The sequence below is a fragment of the Panthera leo genome, chromosome A3 (assembly GCF_018350215.1).
Source record: "Panthera leo isolate Ple1 chromosome A3, P.leo_Ple1_pat1.1, whole genome shotgun sequence".
NCBI lineage: Eukaryota > Metazoa > Chordata > Mammalia > Carnivora > Felidae > Panthera > Panthera leo.
The window spans coordinates 79,997,593-80,015,637 of record NC_056681.1 but is presented as its reverse complement, the minus strand read 5'-3'; the positions used below and the strand labels follow the sequence as shown (position 1 = coordinate 80,015,637).

The following is an 18,045-nucleotide window of genomic DNA, read 5'->3' as shown; positions in this document are numbered from 1 at the left end:
CATGAGGAGTAAATGGAATAATGTATGCCTTAAAACCCACTTTGTAGGCATTAAAGCATTATGCAAATACTTATCCTAGGCCTGGGAGGGAAGAGAAGGGGGTATTATGTTTAGTGCAATGTTTTTCAAAGAGAAGGTTGTGAGTCATCAGCAGATTGTGAAAAAAAATTAGTGAGTTCTGATCAACATTTAAACAAATGAATAGAAAATATACGTGTATCCCAAGTAATAAGGGTGGGTATCGCTTCTTTGATTAAGTTGTATGTGTGCATGTATGTGTGTGTGTGTATTAGTATGTGTGTTGTGTCTTTTACATCACAACACACATACTGACCCTTGATTTCTGTGCTAAATAATGAAACTAGAAATAAAGGGAGCTGTTTTTGCTTCGCTGTATTTTTTAACTGCAGCATTTTCACATTCCAAGAGTGGGAGAAGAATTCCTAGGCAAAGAATTTATCTTTTGTTTGGGAAAACACTTTAATGGGCTTTTTGGTTACGTAAAGGTAGGAGGCCAGGTTGAAGTGGCTAAACTCTGCATGATAAAGTCAATATTCGAGGGTTTCTGTTTCCTTTAGTGGTCCTAGAAGAAGAAACATGGGGCCTGGGGTTTCAGAGGAGAGAGGGGTTTGGGCTGGGCCCAAGGAGGAAGACCTGAGTAAAGGCCTCTCTTGACACAGTGTGACCAGAGCCCTGGGGACTGCCTGTACTAAGTTCCCAATGAGGTTCTCCTCACCTGCATGTTAAACCCTTCCAAGGGTCTTCAAACCTTAAGTGGAATTGATTAGGCATCCTAGCCTACTTCTCTCCAGACAGCCCTGTTTCAGGAATGGTGGGCAGGTCCCTGTCTGGGAGCAAAGAGTAGATATTGTGTAGAACCTGTGATGGGGGAATTGGAAAGATCCAGGGGAAGCCAGGAGCAGTATGGAGTGAGACGAGACAAACCATGAGGGTGAACACAAGTCCAGGAATTCTTAGAAATATTTGAGAGGGAATCCCTCTGGCCTCAGTTTATGAATAATTTTCTCTAAATATTTAAGTAAAAGGTAATGATGGGAGCTTGGAAAATATGGGGACACCAGCCAAGTTAAGGGCTGATGAGACTCAACCACATTCGAAAATTAGACACTAATCTGTAGCTTCAAGCCAGGCTCAGCTGGTCTATGACCAGTGCCATTATTACCACCATCTCCTACCACAGGACACTGATTCATGACCCTGGGAGGAAGGATAATGACCTTCCAAAGATGTCCACATCTTAATACCCAGGACTCATGAATATGTTAGGGTATATGGCAAGATGGAATTAAGTTTGCAGGTGTAATTAAAATTGTTAATCAACTGAGCTTAAAATAGGGAGATTCTGTGTGCCCAAATGCAATCACAAGAGCTCTTAAATGTGGGAGCAGGAGACAGAAGAATGAGTCTCAAGGAAATGCAATGAGAAAAAATTTGACTAGCCACTGCTAGCTTTGAGGACAGGAAATGGCCATGAGCCAAGGAATGAAGGCAGCTTCTAGAAGCTGCAACAGGCAAGAAAATCTATTTTTCCCTGGAGCCTCCAGTCCAATGAGGTTCTGACCTCCAGAACTGTTAGATAATAATTTTTTAACTTTAGTTTTAAGAGAAGTTTTAGGTTCACAACAAAATTGATGGGAAAGTACAGAGATTTTCCACATACAGAAATTTTCCCTCACACAGAAATAGCCTTGTCCATTATCAGCATTCCCCACCAGAGTGATCCATTTGTTATAATTGATGAACCTGCACTGACATATCATAATCACCCAAAGTCTATAATTCACATTAGGATTCACTCTCGGTGTTGTACATTCTACAAATTTTGACAAATCTACAATGACATACATCCATCATTATAGTGTCATGTAGGCTATTTTCACTGCCCTAAAAATCCTCTGTGCTCCTCCTGTTCACCACCTTCCGAAACCTTGGCAACCACTGATCTTTTTACTGTTCCCACAGTCTTACCTTTTCTACAATGTCATATGGTTGGAATCATACAATATGTAGCCTTTCCTCATTGGTGTCATTCACTTAGTAGTATGCATTTAAGGTTCTTCCATGTCTTTTCATGACTTGATAGCTCATTTTTTTTTAGCGCTGACCAACACTTCTGTATCAAAGTTTAGTTATTCATTCACCTACTGAAGGACATTGTGGTTGCTTCCAACTCTGACAATTATGAAAAAAGCTGCTATAAACATCTGTGTGTTGGCTTTTGTATAGACATAAGTTTTCAACTCATTTGGGTAAATGCCAAGGAGTACTGTTGCTGGATCATATGGTAAGAGTACATTTCATTTAGTAAGAAATGCCAAACTGTCTTCCAAAGTGCCTGTACCATTCTGCATTCCCACCAGCAATAAACAAGAGTTCCTGTGGCTCCACATCCTCACCAGCATTTAGTGTTGGCAGCACTCTGGATTTTGGCCATTCTGATAGGTATGTAGTGGGTATCTCACTGTGTATCTCATTGTTGTTTTTAATTAATTTGTGTTGTTTTAAGCCACTAAACATGTGGTTATTTATTATGGCAGCAATAGGAAACTAACACAATAACATTGTGCCTGGAGATGACAAGGAACCAAGAGACAGGAGGTCTGACCTGGCTACCACCAGCTCACCGTGTTTCCTTGAGTAGATTACCTGATTCTTTTGGGTTTCAGACACCTTAAGTCTAAACTAGGAGTAATAATTCCTCCCCTAGCTATAGCAAGAAGCAATGAGTCAATCTGGGATATAATGGTTGTAGTAACAACATGGGCAGCAGCCAGTAAAGAAAGCTGGAATGGCCAAGGGGGTGGTTTTGTGGCTCCATCAGTATTGGCATTTTTTTGTCAGTTCAGTCTCTTAGAGATGCCTTCCACTGAAGTCATGACTCAGACGATGATAACTCAGCAAGACCTCAGGCCTAGAGAAGCAAGCAGGGACAGGAGCTGGCCTTGCTGGGGAGCTCAGGAAGGGGATGAGTCAGGCATAGTGTGTCCATGGATGAGGCTGGGCAAAGCTTCCACCCAGACTTCCTTTCTAGAGTAGGAACCAGCCAAGGGCAAGGCCTTGCTGACATCTGGATTTGGCACAACTGCCTTGAGTTCCCTGAATACCATGCCCATTCACCAAAGGTATTTAATGCTAAGCAGGACTTAAACCAGACATAGACTCATAGGAAGCATCATTTAATAATAATGACTGCCAGGTGTTCTCTACTCCTGGTTGCTAATCCTCCCAAGAATGCTGCATTGGTATTCATCTTTGACACAGTTTCTAGAACTGGCATAATGGCATGCAATTAGTAAGAAGTAGAGCCAGGATATAAACTCAGATCTGTCTGACCATAAACTAGCCTGCACCTTGTGCACCTAGCTAGAAGGGAGCTTGAGTCCTGCCTCTCACTTTACAAATGAAGAAGACAAGCAATTTGTCAACTTGTTAGAGCTAGGCAGAGTTAGGACTCAGTTTCCTGACTCTTGGTCCATTGTTCTTTCTTTTAACCTCTGGCATTCATAGACTTCTTTAGGAAGCTGATACAAACTGTGGATCATCTCTCTCCCAAAATGAACATCTATACACATTTATTTTCTCTACAATTTTGGGGTGAGTTTGTGAACCATCCCCCTCTATCTATAGACCCCAAGTTAATAGCCCCTGCATCATACCCACTGCTTCTCTTATGTGCTATGAATAGTATAGGAACTCTAAGGTGATTGTATATTAACCAGGCTTGTAAAAGACAGGGTTTATTCTCCTTATAAGTCATATACTCCACCTCATCTTTCACCCACCTTCAGTTTTTTATAACAGCTTGAAGGGGAGCAGATTTTGCCACCCCAAAAAATGTCTCTCTGACATAAGGATTATTTTGAGCTAAAGGCAATCAAAAACCAGCAGATCCAGGGAAAGTTCTTTACCTCCCCCTCAACTGCCTAAATTTACATTGGAAAGTGGGTCTGTACCAGAAGGAGAGCTATTACCAGAAATACTTTTTTACCTAAGAAACTTATCTGCATAGTAGGGTAACCTTTGTTTTACAAACATCTCCTCTCACCTTCCTGTGAATGTCCTTTCTTTCCTTTGTATTCCCAGACCTCTACACTTTTCCTTAACTCAGGATGCTATATAAACCTCAATTACCTGGCTGTTCTTTGGGTGTCATATTTTTATGGGGCTCCTGTATATATGAAATGTGTTTGTTTTTCTCCTGTTAATCTGTCTTATATCAATCTAATTACTAGACTAGCCAAAGAAGCTAGAAGGGAAGAAGGGAAAAATTTTTCCACCCCTACAAGCTCCACTGAGACATAATTCACATACTATGTAACAAGCTTCTCTGCCATTTCTGCCTTTTCCATACTTCTGGAAAATGAGAATAATTCCACAACTCCTTGCATTGCTAAGAAAAACTATAAGGCCATTTATATGTCATAATTACTAGTGCTATTGCCAAATAGTCATTTCAGTTTTATCCCCTTCTAGACACATGTTAGATTATACTTCTTGATGTTGGGAAGGAAAATTTTTACTATACTCTTCAAGATTCTTCTGGCTCGTCTAAGAATCAAATCAACATGAGCCAGATTAATGGAGAAAATCAAGTTTAACTCTGTACATATGAGGAATCCACATAAATATGGGGGACTCCAAAAACAGTCAGGCAAAATTATGTATATATGTCATTCTGAGCTAAGGAGAAGGGAGTAGGGTCTGGGACTTCAAAGAGAAGGAAGAAATTTTACAGGAAGATGAAAAAGAGTAAATGTTTGGCAAACAAATGTTTGCTGGGCCATACAGAAACAGTGGGACAGAGAGAAGAATTTTAACAGATTATGCTAAAGTCCTCCCTAGTTTGTATCATGATGAGGTTATTATAGTGATAGCCCCCTTCCTGGAACAGGTCCTCTATCTGAATTCTTTTAGGCAGTTAGGGGGAAGGTCAAAGTTTCTTCCTGAGTCTTTTGGGCCTTGATTATTTTCAGCTAAAAAATAATTCATATGCCAAAATGGTACATATTAGACTGATTCGTTCTGAAACACTACATTGGTGTCCTTGTGGTTGGGTAGAGTCATGTGACCAGTTCCAGCCAATTATTTTCTTTGGCTAATAAATTTTGAGAAGTGATTCATGTCATTTTTGGGCCAAATGTTTAATTTGTGACTGAGACCTACTGTGACATTGCCATGATCACTAGCAATGTTCTGAATAGTGGCTGCTCCATTGCCTTTGAGTGAGAGGGAAGAGGTATATGAACAGAGTAATCTGTAATGAACCCATACCGTGAGTGAGATATAAACCTTTGTTGTCTTAAGGTACTGGGATTTTTTTTAAAGCAAAACCAGTCTGTCTTGACTCCATAAAATATGTGGATGTGCTTTACAAGCTACAGGACACTTACAAATATAAGGGATCATCATTACCCCAATTGTTCTTTTCCTGACATTGCCAAAGTCTTCACTTTGGGACAACATATATTCTGTCTAAACAGATGATTGCTCATCAATGTCCTAATGATCAACTGTAGGAATGGTCGAAGGGCTATATTCATGGTCCCAGAGTGCAGCTAAAAGAGAGACATTTTGGTCTTCTTTGGGGATGGCAGCATAACTGACCAGCCACTAATGAAATATCTTTTGATTTGAGGAACATTTGAGTGGTTTCATCCTACAAATAGGGCCCCAAAGGAATTTTGGGTAGTTGTGCTACTCCTTTTACCTGATTTCTTCCCTGTTAACTCAGCCAAGCCACTCTTGATGCTGTCAGCGACCTGGCAAAAGTTAAAAGAGACCATCCTAGAGACAGTATTTGATATGCTATACTAGAGAACCAAAGTAACCAAACACAAGAAATAGAATGATAAAGAAAGAGTTTGGGGTCAGACAGACTGCTTAGGTTCAAATCTCAATTTTGCCACTTACTGGAAGTATAATCTTGGGGACATGGCATAACCCATCAGACCCTTGATTTCCTCACCTACAGTAGCTAGTCTGCAAAGATGCCCTCTACTCAACAGTGAATCCTGTCTCACAGGGTTCCCATTCTTCTGTAGTTCCACATTGAACTTGGCTGCATAAAATGACCAATGGGATGCAGCAGAAGTGATGCTAGGTCATAAGAAGCCTTGATCTCTTGGAACACTAGCTCTGGGGAAGCCAGTGGTCACATAAGAAGTCCAGCTGGCTTGATACTATGCTGCTGTGAGGGAGCCCAACAGGGAGAGACCATGTGGAAATACATATACCTAGCCAGCCTCCAGCTGTCCTGTCATCTCAGCTGAGACATCAGACACATAAGTAAAGAAGCCATCTTAGATGTCCAGTCTCACTGACTCCAGCCCTAGCCACCATCTGATTACAACCACATGTGAAAGTCCAAGAGAGAACCACCCAGCTGACCATCCCAACTAACAGAAGAAGTCTAAGCATATAATTATAAATCATTGTTTTAATCCACGAAAGTCTTGGGGGTGATCATTACACAGCAAGAGATAACCAAAACATCATCTGTGAAACAGGAATCATAATATCAAGTGTACATGGTTGTGTAAGAATAGAGAAAATGTGTATAAAATGCCTATCACAGTGCCTTTGCACTTTATAGTAGCTATTTGTAATAAAAATGATATATCTGTGCAATCACGCCCAAATGGAGCAATCTTTATAATTGAAAAATACTGGTACCTACAACGGGGTCATTCTTGTAATAGATACAAATGTGGCAGGGAAAGAAGGCAGAAAGAGGTACAGCTGGTTGAACACTGGAGCTGTCGAAGGTCACGGCAGAGCAGAGGAGCCAGAGGACAAGATACGTTTGGGGCTGGAGATGTGAAAACCTGAGAGAACTCTCAGGCCTCCAGCTTATGTTCCTTGCATATCAATAACAACAAGAGGAAATGAACACAGGAAAAAAAACCAATGCAATATTTATTTCCCTGTATTCTCTGTAAACTATGGCCACTTAAGCTTTCTATTGGTTCTCTGGATTAATGAAAAATGCCCTTATATTCAAACTGAATCTTCTGCTGATGTGTAATTGAAAAACAGAAATGAAAAAGAACTACAGTGGGGCTGAAATGGCTCAAGTTCAATGAGGTCTATCAGCCTGCAAAGGGCTGCTTCAGATAAGGTTCACACTTTTAAATGTCAAGGAGACTGCTCACCCAGGAGCTCCCCAAAGTCATTTTTCAGGGCAAAAAGTCACACTTAATTATGCTCTGAGCTTGAGAAATTCCATGAGTAGCAGCTGTTTCTCTCATAAATTAGGCTGAAAGAAAAAGAAATGCTTTGTCCCATCACTCATGACACTAACAATTTCAATGCTGTTGTGGAGAAATGAAGGCAAAGAACAGTCAGAAAGAAGAGGAAGGGAAGGGAAGTGCTGGGAGTTGGGACGCCAACCTGTGAGGCAGACCAGAGGGTCTGAAGTGGAGCAGAACACCCCCCTCCCCGTTAATTCCTTCCAGGTCTTTGCCCCCCTCTCTTATCCCTTCATGCACCCCTTCCTGGAATTCATGCTGTGCCCTGTAAATTCCTTACTAAAGCTCTTCTCAGGATAAAATTTAACAAGCAAAGTCCTGCTGAAGGGCAGTGATTGCCATCATTTAAAATAAAGACATTTTCAAGTCCTAGGAGATCTCTGAGCAGAGAACAAAGCCTCAAAGCAAAGAACTTGTTTCTCATCTTGATTTAAAATTCAGTGAGCAGACAGGAGAAGAATGTTTGCAGAGAGGGGCAGGGTCCTATTCTACCCGTGAAGAGCTGGTCTTATCTCATTCTCTCTAATCATAGAGTGCCTACTTACATTACTGTAATTTAATTTGTTAATGAAATAATCCATTCCTCTAGGATTTCATTTTCTTTTTCCTGCTAGATTTGATTATAAAGCAGTGTTTTTAACTCTCCACCATAATTGTAAATCCAAACTTAGGGAATAAATTGCTAGTCGCTCTGTCATTATTCATTTAGACTTAGGTATACAAATGTATATTAAATATTAGCCTTATTTCTTAACCATTACTATTTCCTTGTTTTTCATCTTCCCCTATCCTGAGATTTTTGCCTTGATTCATTTGTTGCTTGGAAAGAGGCTCTTCTTTTGAATAAATTCCTCAAATGAAGTGTGTGGGTGATATACTTTTCTTTGCTATATCATATTCAAAAATAACTTTCACCCTGACGGGTGAGACTTGTCAGGTGGGCTTATAGAATTCCTAGGTCAAGTTCATTTTCTTTCAGTTGTCATTAGGTGTTATTCACAGTCTTCTAGCTTCCAATGTTGCAAATGAAAAGTCCCACGGGAATGCTTGGGTGGCTCAGTCAGTTGAGCTTTGAGCATCAGACTTCAGCTCAAGTCATGATCTCCGCCCAGCATCAGGCTTGCTGCTGTCAGTGAGGAGCCTGCTCCAGATCCTCTGTCCCCCTCTCTCTGCCCCTCCCCTGCTCATGTTTTCTCTCTCTCTCTCTCTCTCTCAAAAATAAATAAACATTTAAAAGAAACAAAGGAAGGAAGGAAGGAAGGAAGGAAGGAAGGAAGGAAGGAAGGAAGGAAAGAAAAAAAATCCCGATGAACAATCTGAGGCTCCTTTATACGTTATTTGTTCTTTTTGTCTGGAAGCTCATACAAATTCTGTGTCCTGGGAATTGAGGAATTTTACAGGATGTTACCAGATGTCTTTTTTCTTAATCTCAGCCTGGAACTCAGTGAGCCCTTTTAAACTGCAAGTCTTTCTTAAAGTCAGACTTACTTTCTCCTATCATTTATTTAATTCCTATACCACCTCCAGCAATTCCTTTTATCCTTCATGAGTTCCTATTTCTCTCATTAAGTGTCCTGAATCTGTCCTCCAAGTTTTATTTTATTTATTTATTTATTTATTTATTTATTTATTTATAGCATGTGGGGGAGGGGTAAAGGGAGCGAGAGAGTGTCTTAAGCAGGCTCCATGTTCAGCACGATGTGGGGCTGGATCCCATGACCCTGGGATCATGACCTGAGCCAAAATCAAAAGTCAGGTGTTCGACTGACTGAGCCACCCAAGCATACCCTCCACGTCTTATCATGGCAAAATAGCATGGCCATTAAGAAGCAGAAAATGTTAACAGCAGTATTTAACAGGACAGTCACAGAAACCAGACAACCTGGGAGTGAATACCAGGTTTGCCACAGCTGTGGGATCTTGGGATCGATCCTTAACCCTCCTGGGCCTGTTTCTTCAGCTGTCATATGGGTTAGAGTCCTTAATGCCTAGGTTTTAGTAAAAGGTAAGTGTGTTAAATATACGCACGTTTTGATAACACAGTTATTGTTCTCCCTCATCTCTTTGTAGTCCTGTTCTGTGGTCTGACATTTCCTTCTACTTGATATTCCAGGGCATTGATTCATTTTTCCATTCTGCCCTTATGCTCTTTGAATTAATCTACTGAGTTTTTAATTAGAACATCATGTTTTTAGTTCCAGAAAGTGTTTTTTTAATTTTTTTAAATGTTTGTTTATTTTTGAGAGAGAGCACGAGCATGAGTGGGGGAGGGGCAGAGAGAGACCCAGACGCTGAAGCAGGCTCCAGGTTCTGAGCTGTCAGCACAGAGCCTGACGCGGGGCTCAAACCCATGAGCTGTGAGATCATGACCTGAGCCGAAGTCAGACACTTAACCGACTGAGCCACACGGGCACCTCAGTTCCTGAAAGTTTTAATGCTGTATTTAAGTCTTCTTAAATGCTCATGAGGTAGACTGTATCACTAGTCTCAATTACTCAATGTTCCTCTCAGCAAGATGCTAATACTTATCTACTCCATTGAGATCATGCTTGGAAGGTGACTTGGCTTAGCCAGTGAAATGTGAGTAGGAGCCACAGAGGCCACTCCCAAAAAGAAGTTTTAAGAGCCTTAATATGGTTCTGTCATGTCTTTTTCCCCCTTGCATGAGCTCAAACCTTCCAGGTAGGGGGCTATTCCTTTAGCTTGAGTCCAAAATGGCAAAGGCTGGGGCAGCTTTCTACATCCTGAGTAGAAACATAACTCTTTCTGTTAGAATTTATTTGGGGCCTTGAAGAGAGGTAAGAATGCTCTGTGTGTGTACAGATACCCTGCCAGGGGGTAAGTTCGTAGTTGTGTGACTCTTTTTTCCTACTTTTTATTTGACTGTATTTTCCCAAATTATTTTTACAATGAGCAATCAGTACTTGATAGAAACAACTAGAACACCTTGAAGCATTTCCTTTAAATGACTGTTTTAAATGACAGTGGAACAATTCCCGAGAGACCCTTTTCTAGACTCGCCAGAGGAAACAGCATATTCAGGGACACCAAGGGATATTGTCTGGAGGGTTCGTGCAACAAATGACAGGAGCGCTGCTGGTCTGAAACACAGCTCCTTCCTCCCTGTCTTTGGCTCAGGTGGCAGGAAGGCCATTCTCTGGATATTTCCTTTCAGAGCCACCACTTCCCCCCCAGCTGCAGAAGGCCAGGATGTAGGCTCTGTTCCTCTGCTTCCATTCTGCCTTTTCATGGGAAAGGGCCAGGTGCCAGCTGAGGGGGCAGGTGGCCGTTCCCTGCTGACACGACATGCCCTTCCTAGCTTTCTGTCTGGAAACTTCAAAGATCTTAGTGAAAAATAAACAACATGGGGTAAGAATACTGGACAGGGAGTCCGGAGTCTTACTTTCAGCTCTGCCACTAAGACTGTGACCTTAGACAAGTCACTGAGCCTCAGTAAAATAAAAGTGACAGCTATAAATGAAAGGTAACAATCACAACCATCTCACAGGGTGTGTGTGTGTGTGTGTGTGTGTGTGTGTGTGTGTGTGTGTGTGTGTGTTTAAGGAAGTCCCAATGTGATGATGTTATACAGAGCATTTTGCAAACTGTAAGGAACCATCATCGTTCATCTTGTTAAGCATACTGGCCTGGGGGTGGAATGGGGTCGGGGAAAATAAGGCCCCAGAGTCACTTGCAAATCTCATATTTTGGGAAAAAATTTGGAGATAATAACAATATCTCTCTGTTTTCTTGTCTTTGAACCATCACATTTCCCCCACCCCTTCCGTGGAATCTCAGGGTGTGGGTGTGGTGGCAGGTGTGGGCCCTGTAATCACAATACTCAGGGGGCCTCCTTCCTGTTACCTTCTGCCCTGGTTCAGCAGGCATGCGTGTTGTGGGAAAGCCTTTCTTATGTAAGATCAAGTGCAAATGATTAAATAACTGTCAAGTGTTTCTCTGCTGGCCCATCATGAATCCTTTAATTAAAAAGGAGGCGTCCCTTAATGACAATGGCTATGACATCTTCTCTGCCATTGTGTCCAGCATAGATGCTACCTAGCTGATCTCTCTGGAAGGGGAGGAAACGCCTCCATCAAATAGGAGGTGTGCTCCGGTCCTCAGGCCACAGAAACACACCATCAGTGCAGAGCCTGATGAGGGGCTGGAACTCCTGCGAAGCAGTGAAATTGTGACCTGAGCCAAAATCAAGAGTCAGACACTTAACCGACTATGCAACCCAGGCACCCTGTTTTTTCTTTTTAATGTTTATTTATTTTGAGAAAGAGAGCAAGCAGGTGAAGGGCAGAGAGAGAGGGAGACACAGAACCCAAAGCAGGCTCCAGGCTCTGAGCCATTAGCCCAGAGCCCAACGCGGGGCTCGAACTCACGGACCGTGAGATCATGACCTGAGCTGGACTCAGGTGCTCAACCAACGGAGGCATCAGGCGGCCCTGGCTGGTGCTTCCTTATACTTTCTTAAGGAAATTTTCCTTTTTCAAAAGAAAATATTTTATTTTTAGGTAATCTCAACACCCGATGTAGGTCTCAAACTCACAACCCTGAGATGAAGAGTCATATACTCCACCAACTGAGCTAGCCAGGTATCCCCCAAATTTTCCTTTCTCGAGTGCAGGAAAGATAGCCATCTATCTTTTCCACAAAGATAAACATGTTTCAACACTGTCCTTAATCCCTTCAGAGTTGATTTCATGTGTGTGGTGTTAAATGGGGATCCTGTTTCATTTTTAATCCATATGTATGTTTTTCTAGTTCCAGTTATTAAATAGTTCCTCTTTCCCCCACTAATATGGCATAACTATTAAATTGTATTTCAGACTGATTCTTCATAGGAGAAAAACATTTTTCACTCATAGTCTTAATAAAATATTATGTTTACATAGTACCTTTAAAACATTATGTCAAGGGGCACCTGGGTGGCTCAGTTGGTTGAGCATCTGTCTGACTTCGGCTCAGGTCACGATCTCACTGTTTGTGAGTTCGAGGCCCCGTTGGGCTCACTGCTCTCAGTGCAGAGCCCGCTTCAGATCCTCTGTCCCCCTCTCTCTCTGCCCCTCCCCTGCTCATGCTTTCTCTATCAAAAATAAATAAAAATTCGGGGCGCCTGGGTGGCTCAGTCGGTTAAGCGGCCGACTTCGACTCAGGTCATGATCTCGCGCTCCGTGAGTTCAAGCCCCGCGTCGGGCTCTGTGCTGACAGCTCAGAGCCTGGAGCCTGTTTCAGATTCTGTGTCTCTCTCTCTCTCTGACCCTCCCCTGTTCATGCTCTGTCTCTCCCTGTCTCAAAAATAAATAAAACGTTAAAAAAAATTTTTTTTTAAAATAAATAAAAATTCAAAAATAAATAAATAAAACATTAGGTCAATATATTACCTTTTCAAAAAGCTGTTGAAAAGTTATCACTTCTGGAAAATGTATTTCCTCACTGGCTATGCTTCTGGTCCTTTTCCTCCTCAGCTTTCCTCATGACATCAGGCAAGCACCTGACTGATCCATAAGCGACTAGAGCTAGTGGGAGTTTCTACATTTGGTCCATAAACAGAGGACTCCCAGGTTCATCTGGACTAAAGTCAGAGACACCTTCAAACACTTGAGGGAACCAGTTCTGGGGATGCAGTCTGGGAATGGTTTGGCTTAGAACCAAGCTGAGCAATAGGGCATTGTTGTGGTTGGGTCGAATTGTGTTCCTTAAAAAGATATGACTTAGCCTCTGAATCTGAATGGTAGTAGGGTTTTTGCAGATGTAATCAAGCTAAAATGAGGTCATATTGGATTAAAGTGGGCCTTAGTCCAATGATTGGTATTCTTATAAGAAGGGGAAATTTGAACATAGAGAAGGCCATGTCAAGATGAAGTTAGCGACTGACATGATGCATCTACAAGCCAAAGATTGCCAACAACCATGAGAGGCTGGGAAGAGGCAAAGAAGAATCCTCTCCCAGAGCCTTCAGCAAGACCATGGCCCCACTACCACTTGATTTCTGACTTCTAGCCTCCAGAAATGTGAGAGAATAAATTTCTTGTGCTTAAAATCACCCAGTTTGTGGTATTTTGTTAGAGCAGCCCGTGGAAATTAATACAGGCACCTCCTCCTTTACCAAACAATAGCAATGGTTGGTGTTGGGGGATAAAAATAATGGACAAGTTCTCAGACTCTCTCATCTCTTTGAGGGTCCTGGCTCCACTCTCTTTGGTCTCTCCCGAGCCCCTCCTCTGAGGAAAGGAGCGTTGCTCTATCAGCCATTCTTGAGATACAACTCAGGGGAAGAGAGGAGGGCATGGAAAACGGCCAAGGGCAGGAGAGGCTGAGAGCCGGTGGAGAGCAGAGGCATCTGCGGCAGGTGAGAGCAATGGCGAGAGAAGGCAGAAAGAGAAGTGTGAGAAGCACTGAGAATCTCACACTGCCACTGAGAGAAATCAAAAGCATTGCTGAGGACTGTGTGTTCACTTAGCGATGAGAAATGCAAGTGAAAGACGAGTTATTTTTAAATTACTTTTGGTTTCATGGGCTCTTGGCAGATCGGGAGCTCCAGCACGAAACGGAGCCATGTGGACTGAGGCCCCAAGAGCTTTCCTGCCTCCTCATCAAATGCTTTCTGCCCACCAAGCCCTGCTAAGTGCTTGGCAGAAATACCTCCTCTCCTCCTCACAGCAACCCCACAGAGAGAGGCTGATTTAAATGATAAAAGTGAGGCCGGTGAGCATTCGTTAAATGGCCAAGTTCAAAAAGCTTAGAGCTCAGAGCTAGAAGCAGGCAGGGGTTTCAGGGCAGCACTTGCAGCTGGCGACCAACCCTGCACCTGGTCTGCACCCCTAGCACAGCCTTGCCTGCTAGAATAATGGCAGCTTTGTTTCCCTCAAGGAGATGATATGAGCTTGTGTTACTGACATGAAGCCCAGCTAGGCAAGGGGGCAGAGGTGGTGGCTATAGAATGGGATCTGGAGTGTAACTGCCAGAGTTGTCCCCCTGCGCCCAGCTATGCCTCTTTCTGGCTGTAGGAGCCTGTTATCTTACTCCCTGGGCCTTTGTTACCTTATCTGTAAAATGGGCATGATAATAGTTCCCACCTCAGAGTGGTTGTGAGAACTAAGTGGGCTAATGCAGTAAGTGATGCGTTGGGCACAGTGCTGGCACAGAGTAAACACTCAATAAAAGCTAGCTGCCACGATTATTAAAAATATGACGCTGTAATCAGATCTGACAAGACCTTTGTTAGCCACAAAAAATACAAATCATCGAGAAGAAGACTCTCATGGGTAGATTTCAGCCAGTGCAAGAATCAATCTTGAGGCAAGATCAAGATGGTGGAACAAGAAGATCCTGAGCTTACCTCCTCCCACAGACACATCAGAAGTACAGCTACATATAGAATAGCTATCTCTGTGAAGGAACTGAAGGCTAGCAGAACAGATTTTACACAACAAAGGAGATAAAGAAAAAGCCACATCAAGTTGGGTAGGAGGGGCAGAGTTGTGGTCCAGTCAGGATGCATAGCCCTGGTGCTGGGACCCACAAGGAGGAGGGGTATCGCAACAGCAGAGTCCCTCCCTGAAGGATGCTGTGTCCAAGCCTCACATCAGGCACCCCTGCCCAGGGGACCTGCTCCGGGAAGATGAGTCCCTATAAAGTCTGGCTTTGAAAACCAACAGGGCTTCTGTCTGGGAGACCTAGAGTGCAGTGGGCAAACCAAGACTGTTCTCAAAGGGTGCACACGAGCTCACTAGCTGGGAGAGCCAACACAAAGGCAGCAGTTTGAAAAGCACCTGGGTTACACGTGAAGGAAATTTATTTACTAATTTTAGGTCATGTGCTGAAGAAGCAGGGATCAGTTGGCACATTCTCTGGGGACAGAGCGCTGGTGGGCACCATGTTTTTCTCATTCCCCTTCTCCTTAGCTGGGCCAGCACTGGTGGGAGCCAGTTCCAACACTGTCCATCTAACTTGCTAGCACCACTCGCCCCGCTCCAGCATTCCTGTGTGGACTTGCCCCACCCAACCTGCCCTCCCAAGAGGCCCCCTGGCCTGGGAAGCTTGCCCTGCACACTAGAGCACTGGTAAGAGTTGCAGCCACCAGGCCTGTCAGCCAGCTGCACTGAAGGCCTGCACCCCGCCCACCAGCACACTGGTAGTAGTCATGGCCAACCCTTGCAGACAGCCGAGCTGGGGGACAGCCCCTTGCCCTGGCAAGTCCATACGAATCTGGGTCCAGCTACAACAGAGGATGCATGCATGAACACCTAGGGCACCCTGCTCCAGTGATGAGGGGGTTTCACTACTGGGCCCCACAGGACACCTTGTACATAAAGCTAGTCCTTCGAGACCAGGGGACATAACTGATTTACCTAATACGCTGAAACAAAGAGAGTTAGGCAAAATAGGGAGAGAGACGAGTGTAGTCCAAACAAAAGAGCAAGACGAAACCTCAGAATAAGAACTAAATGAAATGGAGATAAGCAATCTACCAGATAGACTTCAAAGTAATAGACATAAAGAAACTACCAAACTCGAGTGAAAAACAGATGAACACAGTGAGAACTTTAACAGAGACAGAAAATATAAAAAAGAACCAATCAGAGCTAAAAAATACAATAACTGAAATGAAAAATATACCAGGGAATCAATAGCAGATTAGATGATTCAGAAAAAATAAAAGATCAGCAATCTTGAAGACAGAGTAATGACAAAGATCAAATATATATCTCTTTCATTTTTTTTTTTTAAAGTAGGCTCCATGTCGAATGTGAGGCTTGAATTCAAGGACCTTGAGATCTAGAGTCGCATGCTGTCCTGACTGAGCCATCCAGGCACCCCTAAATTTCTTATTATAAATCACAATATTACAGGACTACACATGCCTCACCTGTAAACCAGGGATAATAGCCTACAGACACTACCAAGTTCTTGGGAGGATTACAGGAGATAGTCCTTGGGAAAACATCTGCCAGATGCCTGACATGCAACACAGTTCAATAAAAGCCAATTGAATCTGAGATTCTCAATCCAGGTTATTGCTCCTTGGTTTCCCAATCTGTAAAATGAACATAATATAACAGTACCACCTCCCAGTCTTAAAGTGAGGAGTCAGTTTTGATAGCTCTCTGATCACTGGATAAATGTCTTTCAAACCAGTCTCAGAGACCATTCCTGCAAGAACTAAGTAAGTGTGTGAAGTGCTCCCTGCTCTTTATAAATACCTGGCTAGGAGAGATCAGAAACTCACACACAGCCTCCCTATAGGTCGGGCTTACAGGCCCCGAGGTCCTGTATCAGTGCCCTAGGACTTCTTGCCTCCTTGCAGTCTGGGGACTAGGCCTGCCTCCTTCTCATCAGGCAGCTGGTCTACCCACCTCTCAAGGAAACCTGCATGTACAGAGGACTCGGGCTCAAAACCCTTTTATGGATCCCCCATGGATAAAACACATAGGCCTTTTTTGTTTCATGGGTTTCACAGATAATGATTATAGGAAACACAGGATAGTAAGAACAGCAAACCTGGGGAAGTTACAAAGTCCTTCTAGTCTGGTCCCTGACTTTCTGGGAATAGGAAGTGTTACTCCTGAAGACTATAGTGATGCCCAGGGCTTTTATATTGAATATAGGACTCAGACACAAAGAAGTGAGTCACCAATGGAGAGATTTCAGCCAGTGCCAGTTGCCTGTAAGGAAAGGCAGAAGGGGGACAGGTGGCTCCCACTTCTCATGGAGGACACCCAGTGAGTGAATTTTACTGCTACAGAGATGCCCAAATCCCTTCAGGTCCCCACTGAAGACAGCCCAGGCAACTGGTGATCTCCGGTGGCCTGGCCTGTTTTCTGGAGATGGTAGGTTGGACGCACAAGGCAGACTTGTCAGCCTTGATTCAGAGAAAATGAGGAGAAAACTGAGCCAAGAAGTACCTTCACCAAAAGTGGTTTACCTGAAATACTCCCGAAAATGAGTCATGAAAAGAAAGCAGAAAAACCAGTGAGATGCATAACCAGGTTCTCTTTTCCATTTTGCAGAGCAGGGCAAAGTCGTGGCAAGCGATGCCAGTGGAGGGAGCATGGTCTGCAGAGGGCCTCCGCTCGAGCAACCTGCACCCCTCCATCACCACTCTAAGCCACTGGCAGGGGTTAAGAGGGGAAACCGAAACTGTGCGCGAGCAGGAAAGCCCCTACAGGAAGCCAGCCGTTGGTCCAGGTTACTAGGGCAACTGGCAGATGCTCTTCTCCCTTGAGAGAGGATGGAGGCCAAGAAAGACCCTGCCCTGGTGGCCCAAATAAGAGCACCTCACCTGTGACGGCATCAAATAACAGCACTTCCTGTGCGTTTCCATCTCACTTAACCCACCTCTTGAGGGAGTCAGGTCCAGGGGATTATACCCATTTGACAGGTGAAGAAACGGAGGCCTTGAGGCCTTAAGTAACTTGCCTAAATTTACATAACTAAGAAGTACTCAGATCCAACCAGAGTCTTTAAACCCTAAGTTCAGTGTACATTTCCCCTACGCAGCCTGTCAAGTCATTGGCATGTGATTTTTTTTTTCAAGAGCTCTCACAACTATGAGTGCACACATTCTAGGGGAGAAATACCAGGCACGGCTTAGTCCCCTCGTCATCTCCATATCACAGGTGAGAAGTGGCAACGCGAGGAGGTGGGACTAGCAACAGCGGCATGGCACCGTGTGACTGGCCAACACCCTGACCAACACTTGAATACAGCACTTTCCCCGTGACACCAGCTGGCTGTTTTCCCCTCACCACATCTGGAAAAAATGACT

The 18,045-nt window shown here is 43.6% G+C and overlaps 1 long non-coding RNA gene across 1 annotated transcript in view; it reads right to left on the bottom strand.

The window, feature by feature from the left end:
* Positions 1-17,600, bottom strand: part of LOC122216104 — a 79,402-nt gene extending 61,802 nt beyond the window's left edge. The window contains exon 1 of the long non-coding RNA XR_006200705.1: positions 17,560-17,600. This is a non-coding gene — a long non-coding RNA (uncharacterized LOC122216104). The remainder of the gene's footprint in view (positions 1-17,559) is intronic.
* Between the last annotated feature and the right edge of the window lie 445 nt (positions 17,601-18,045).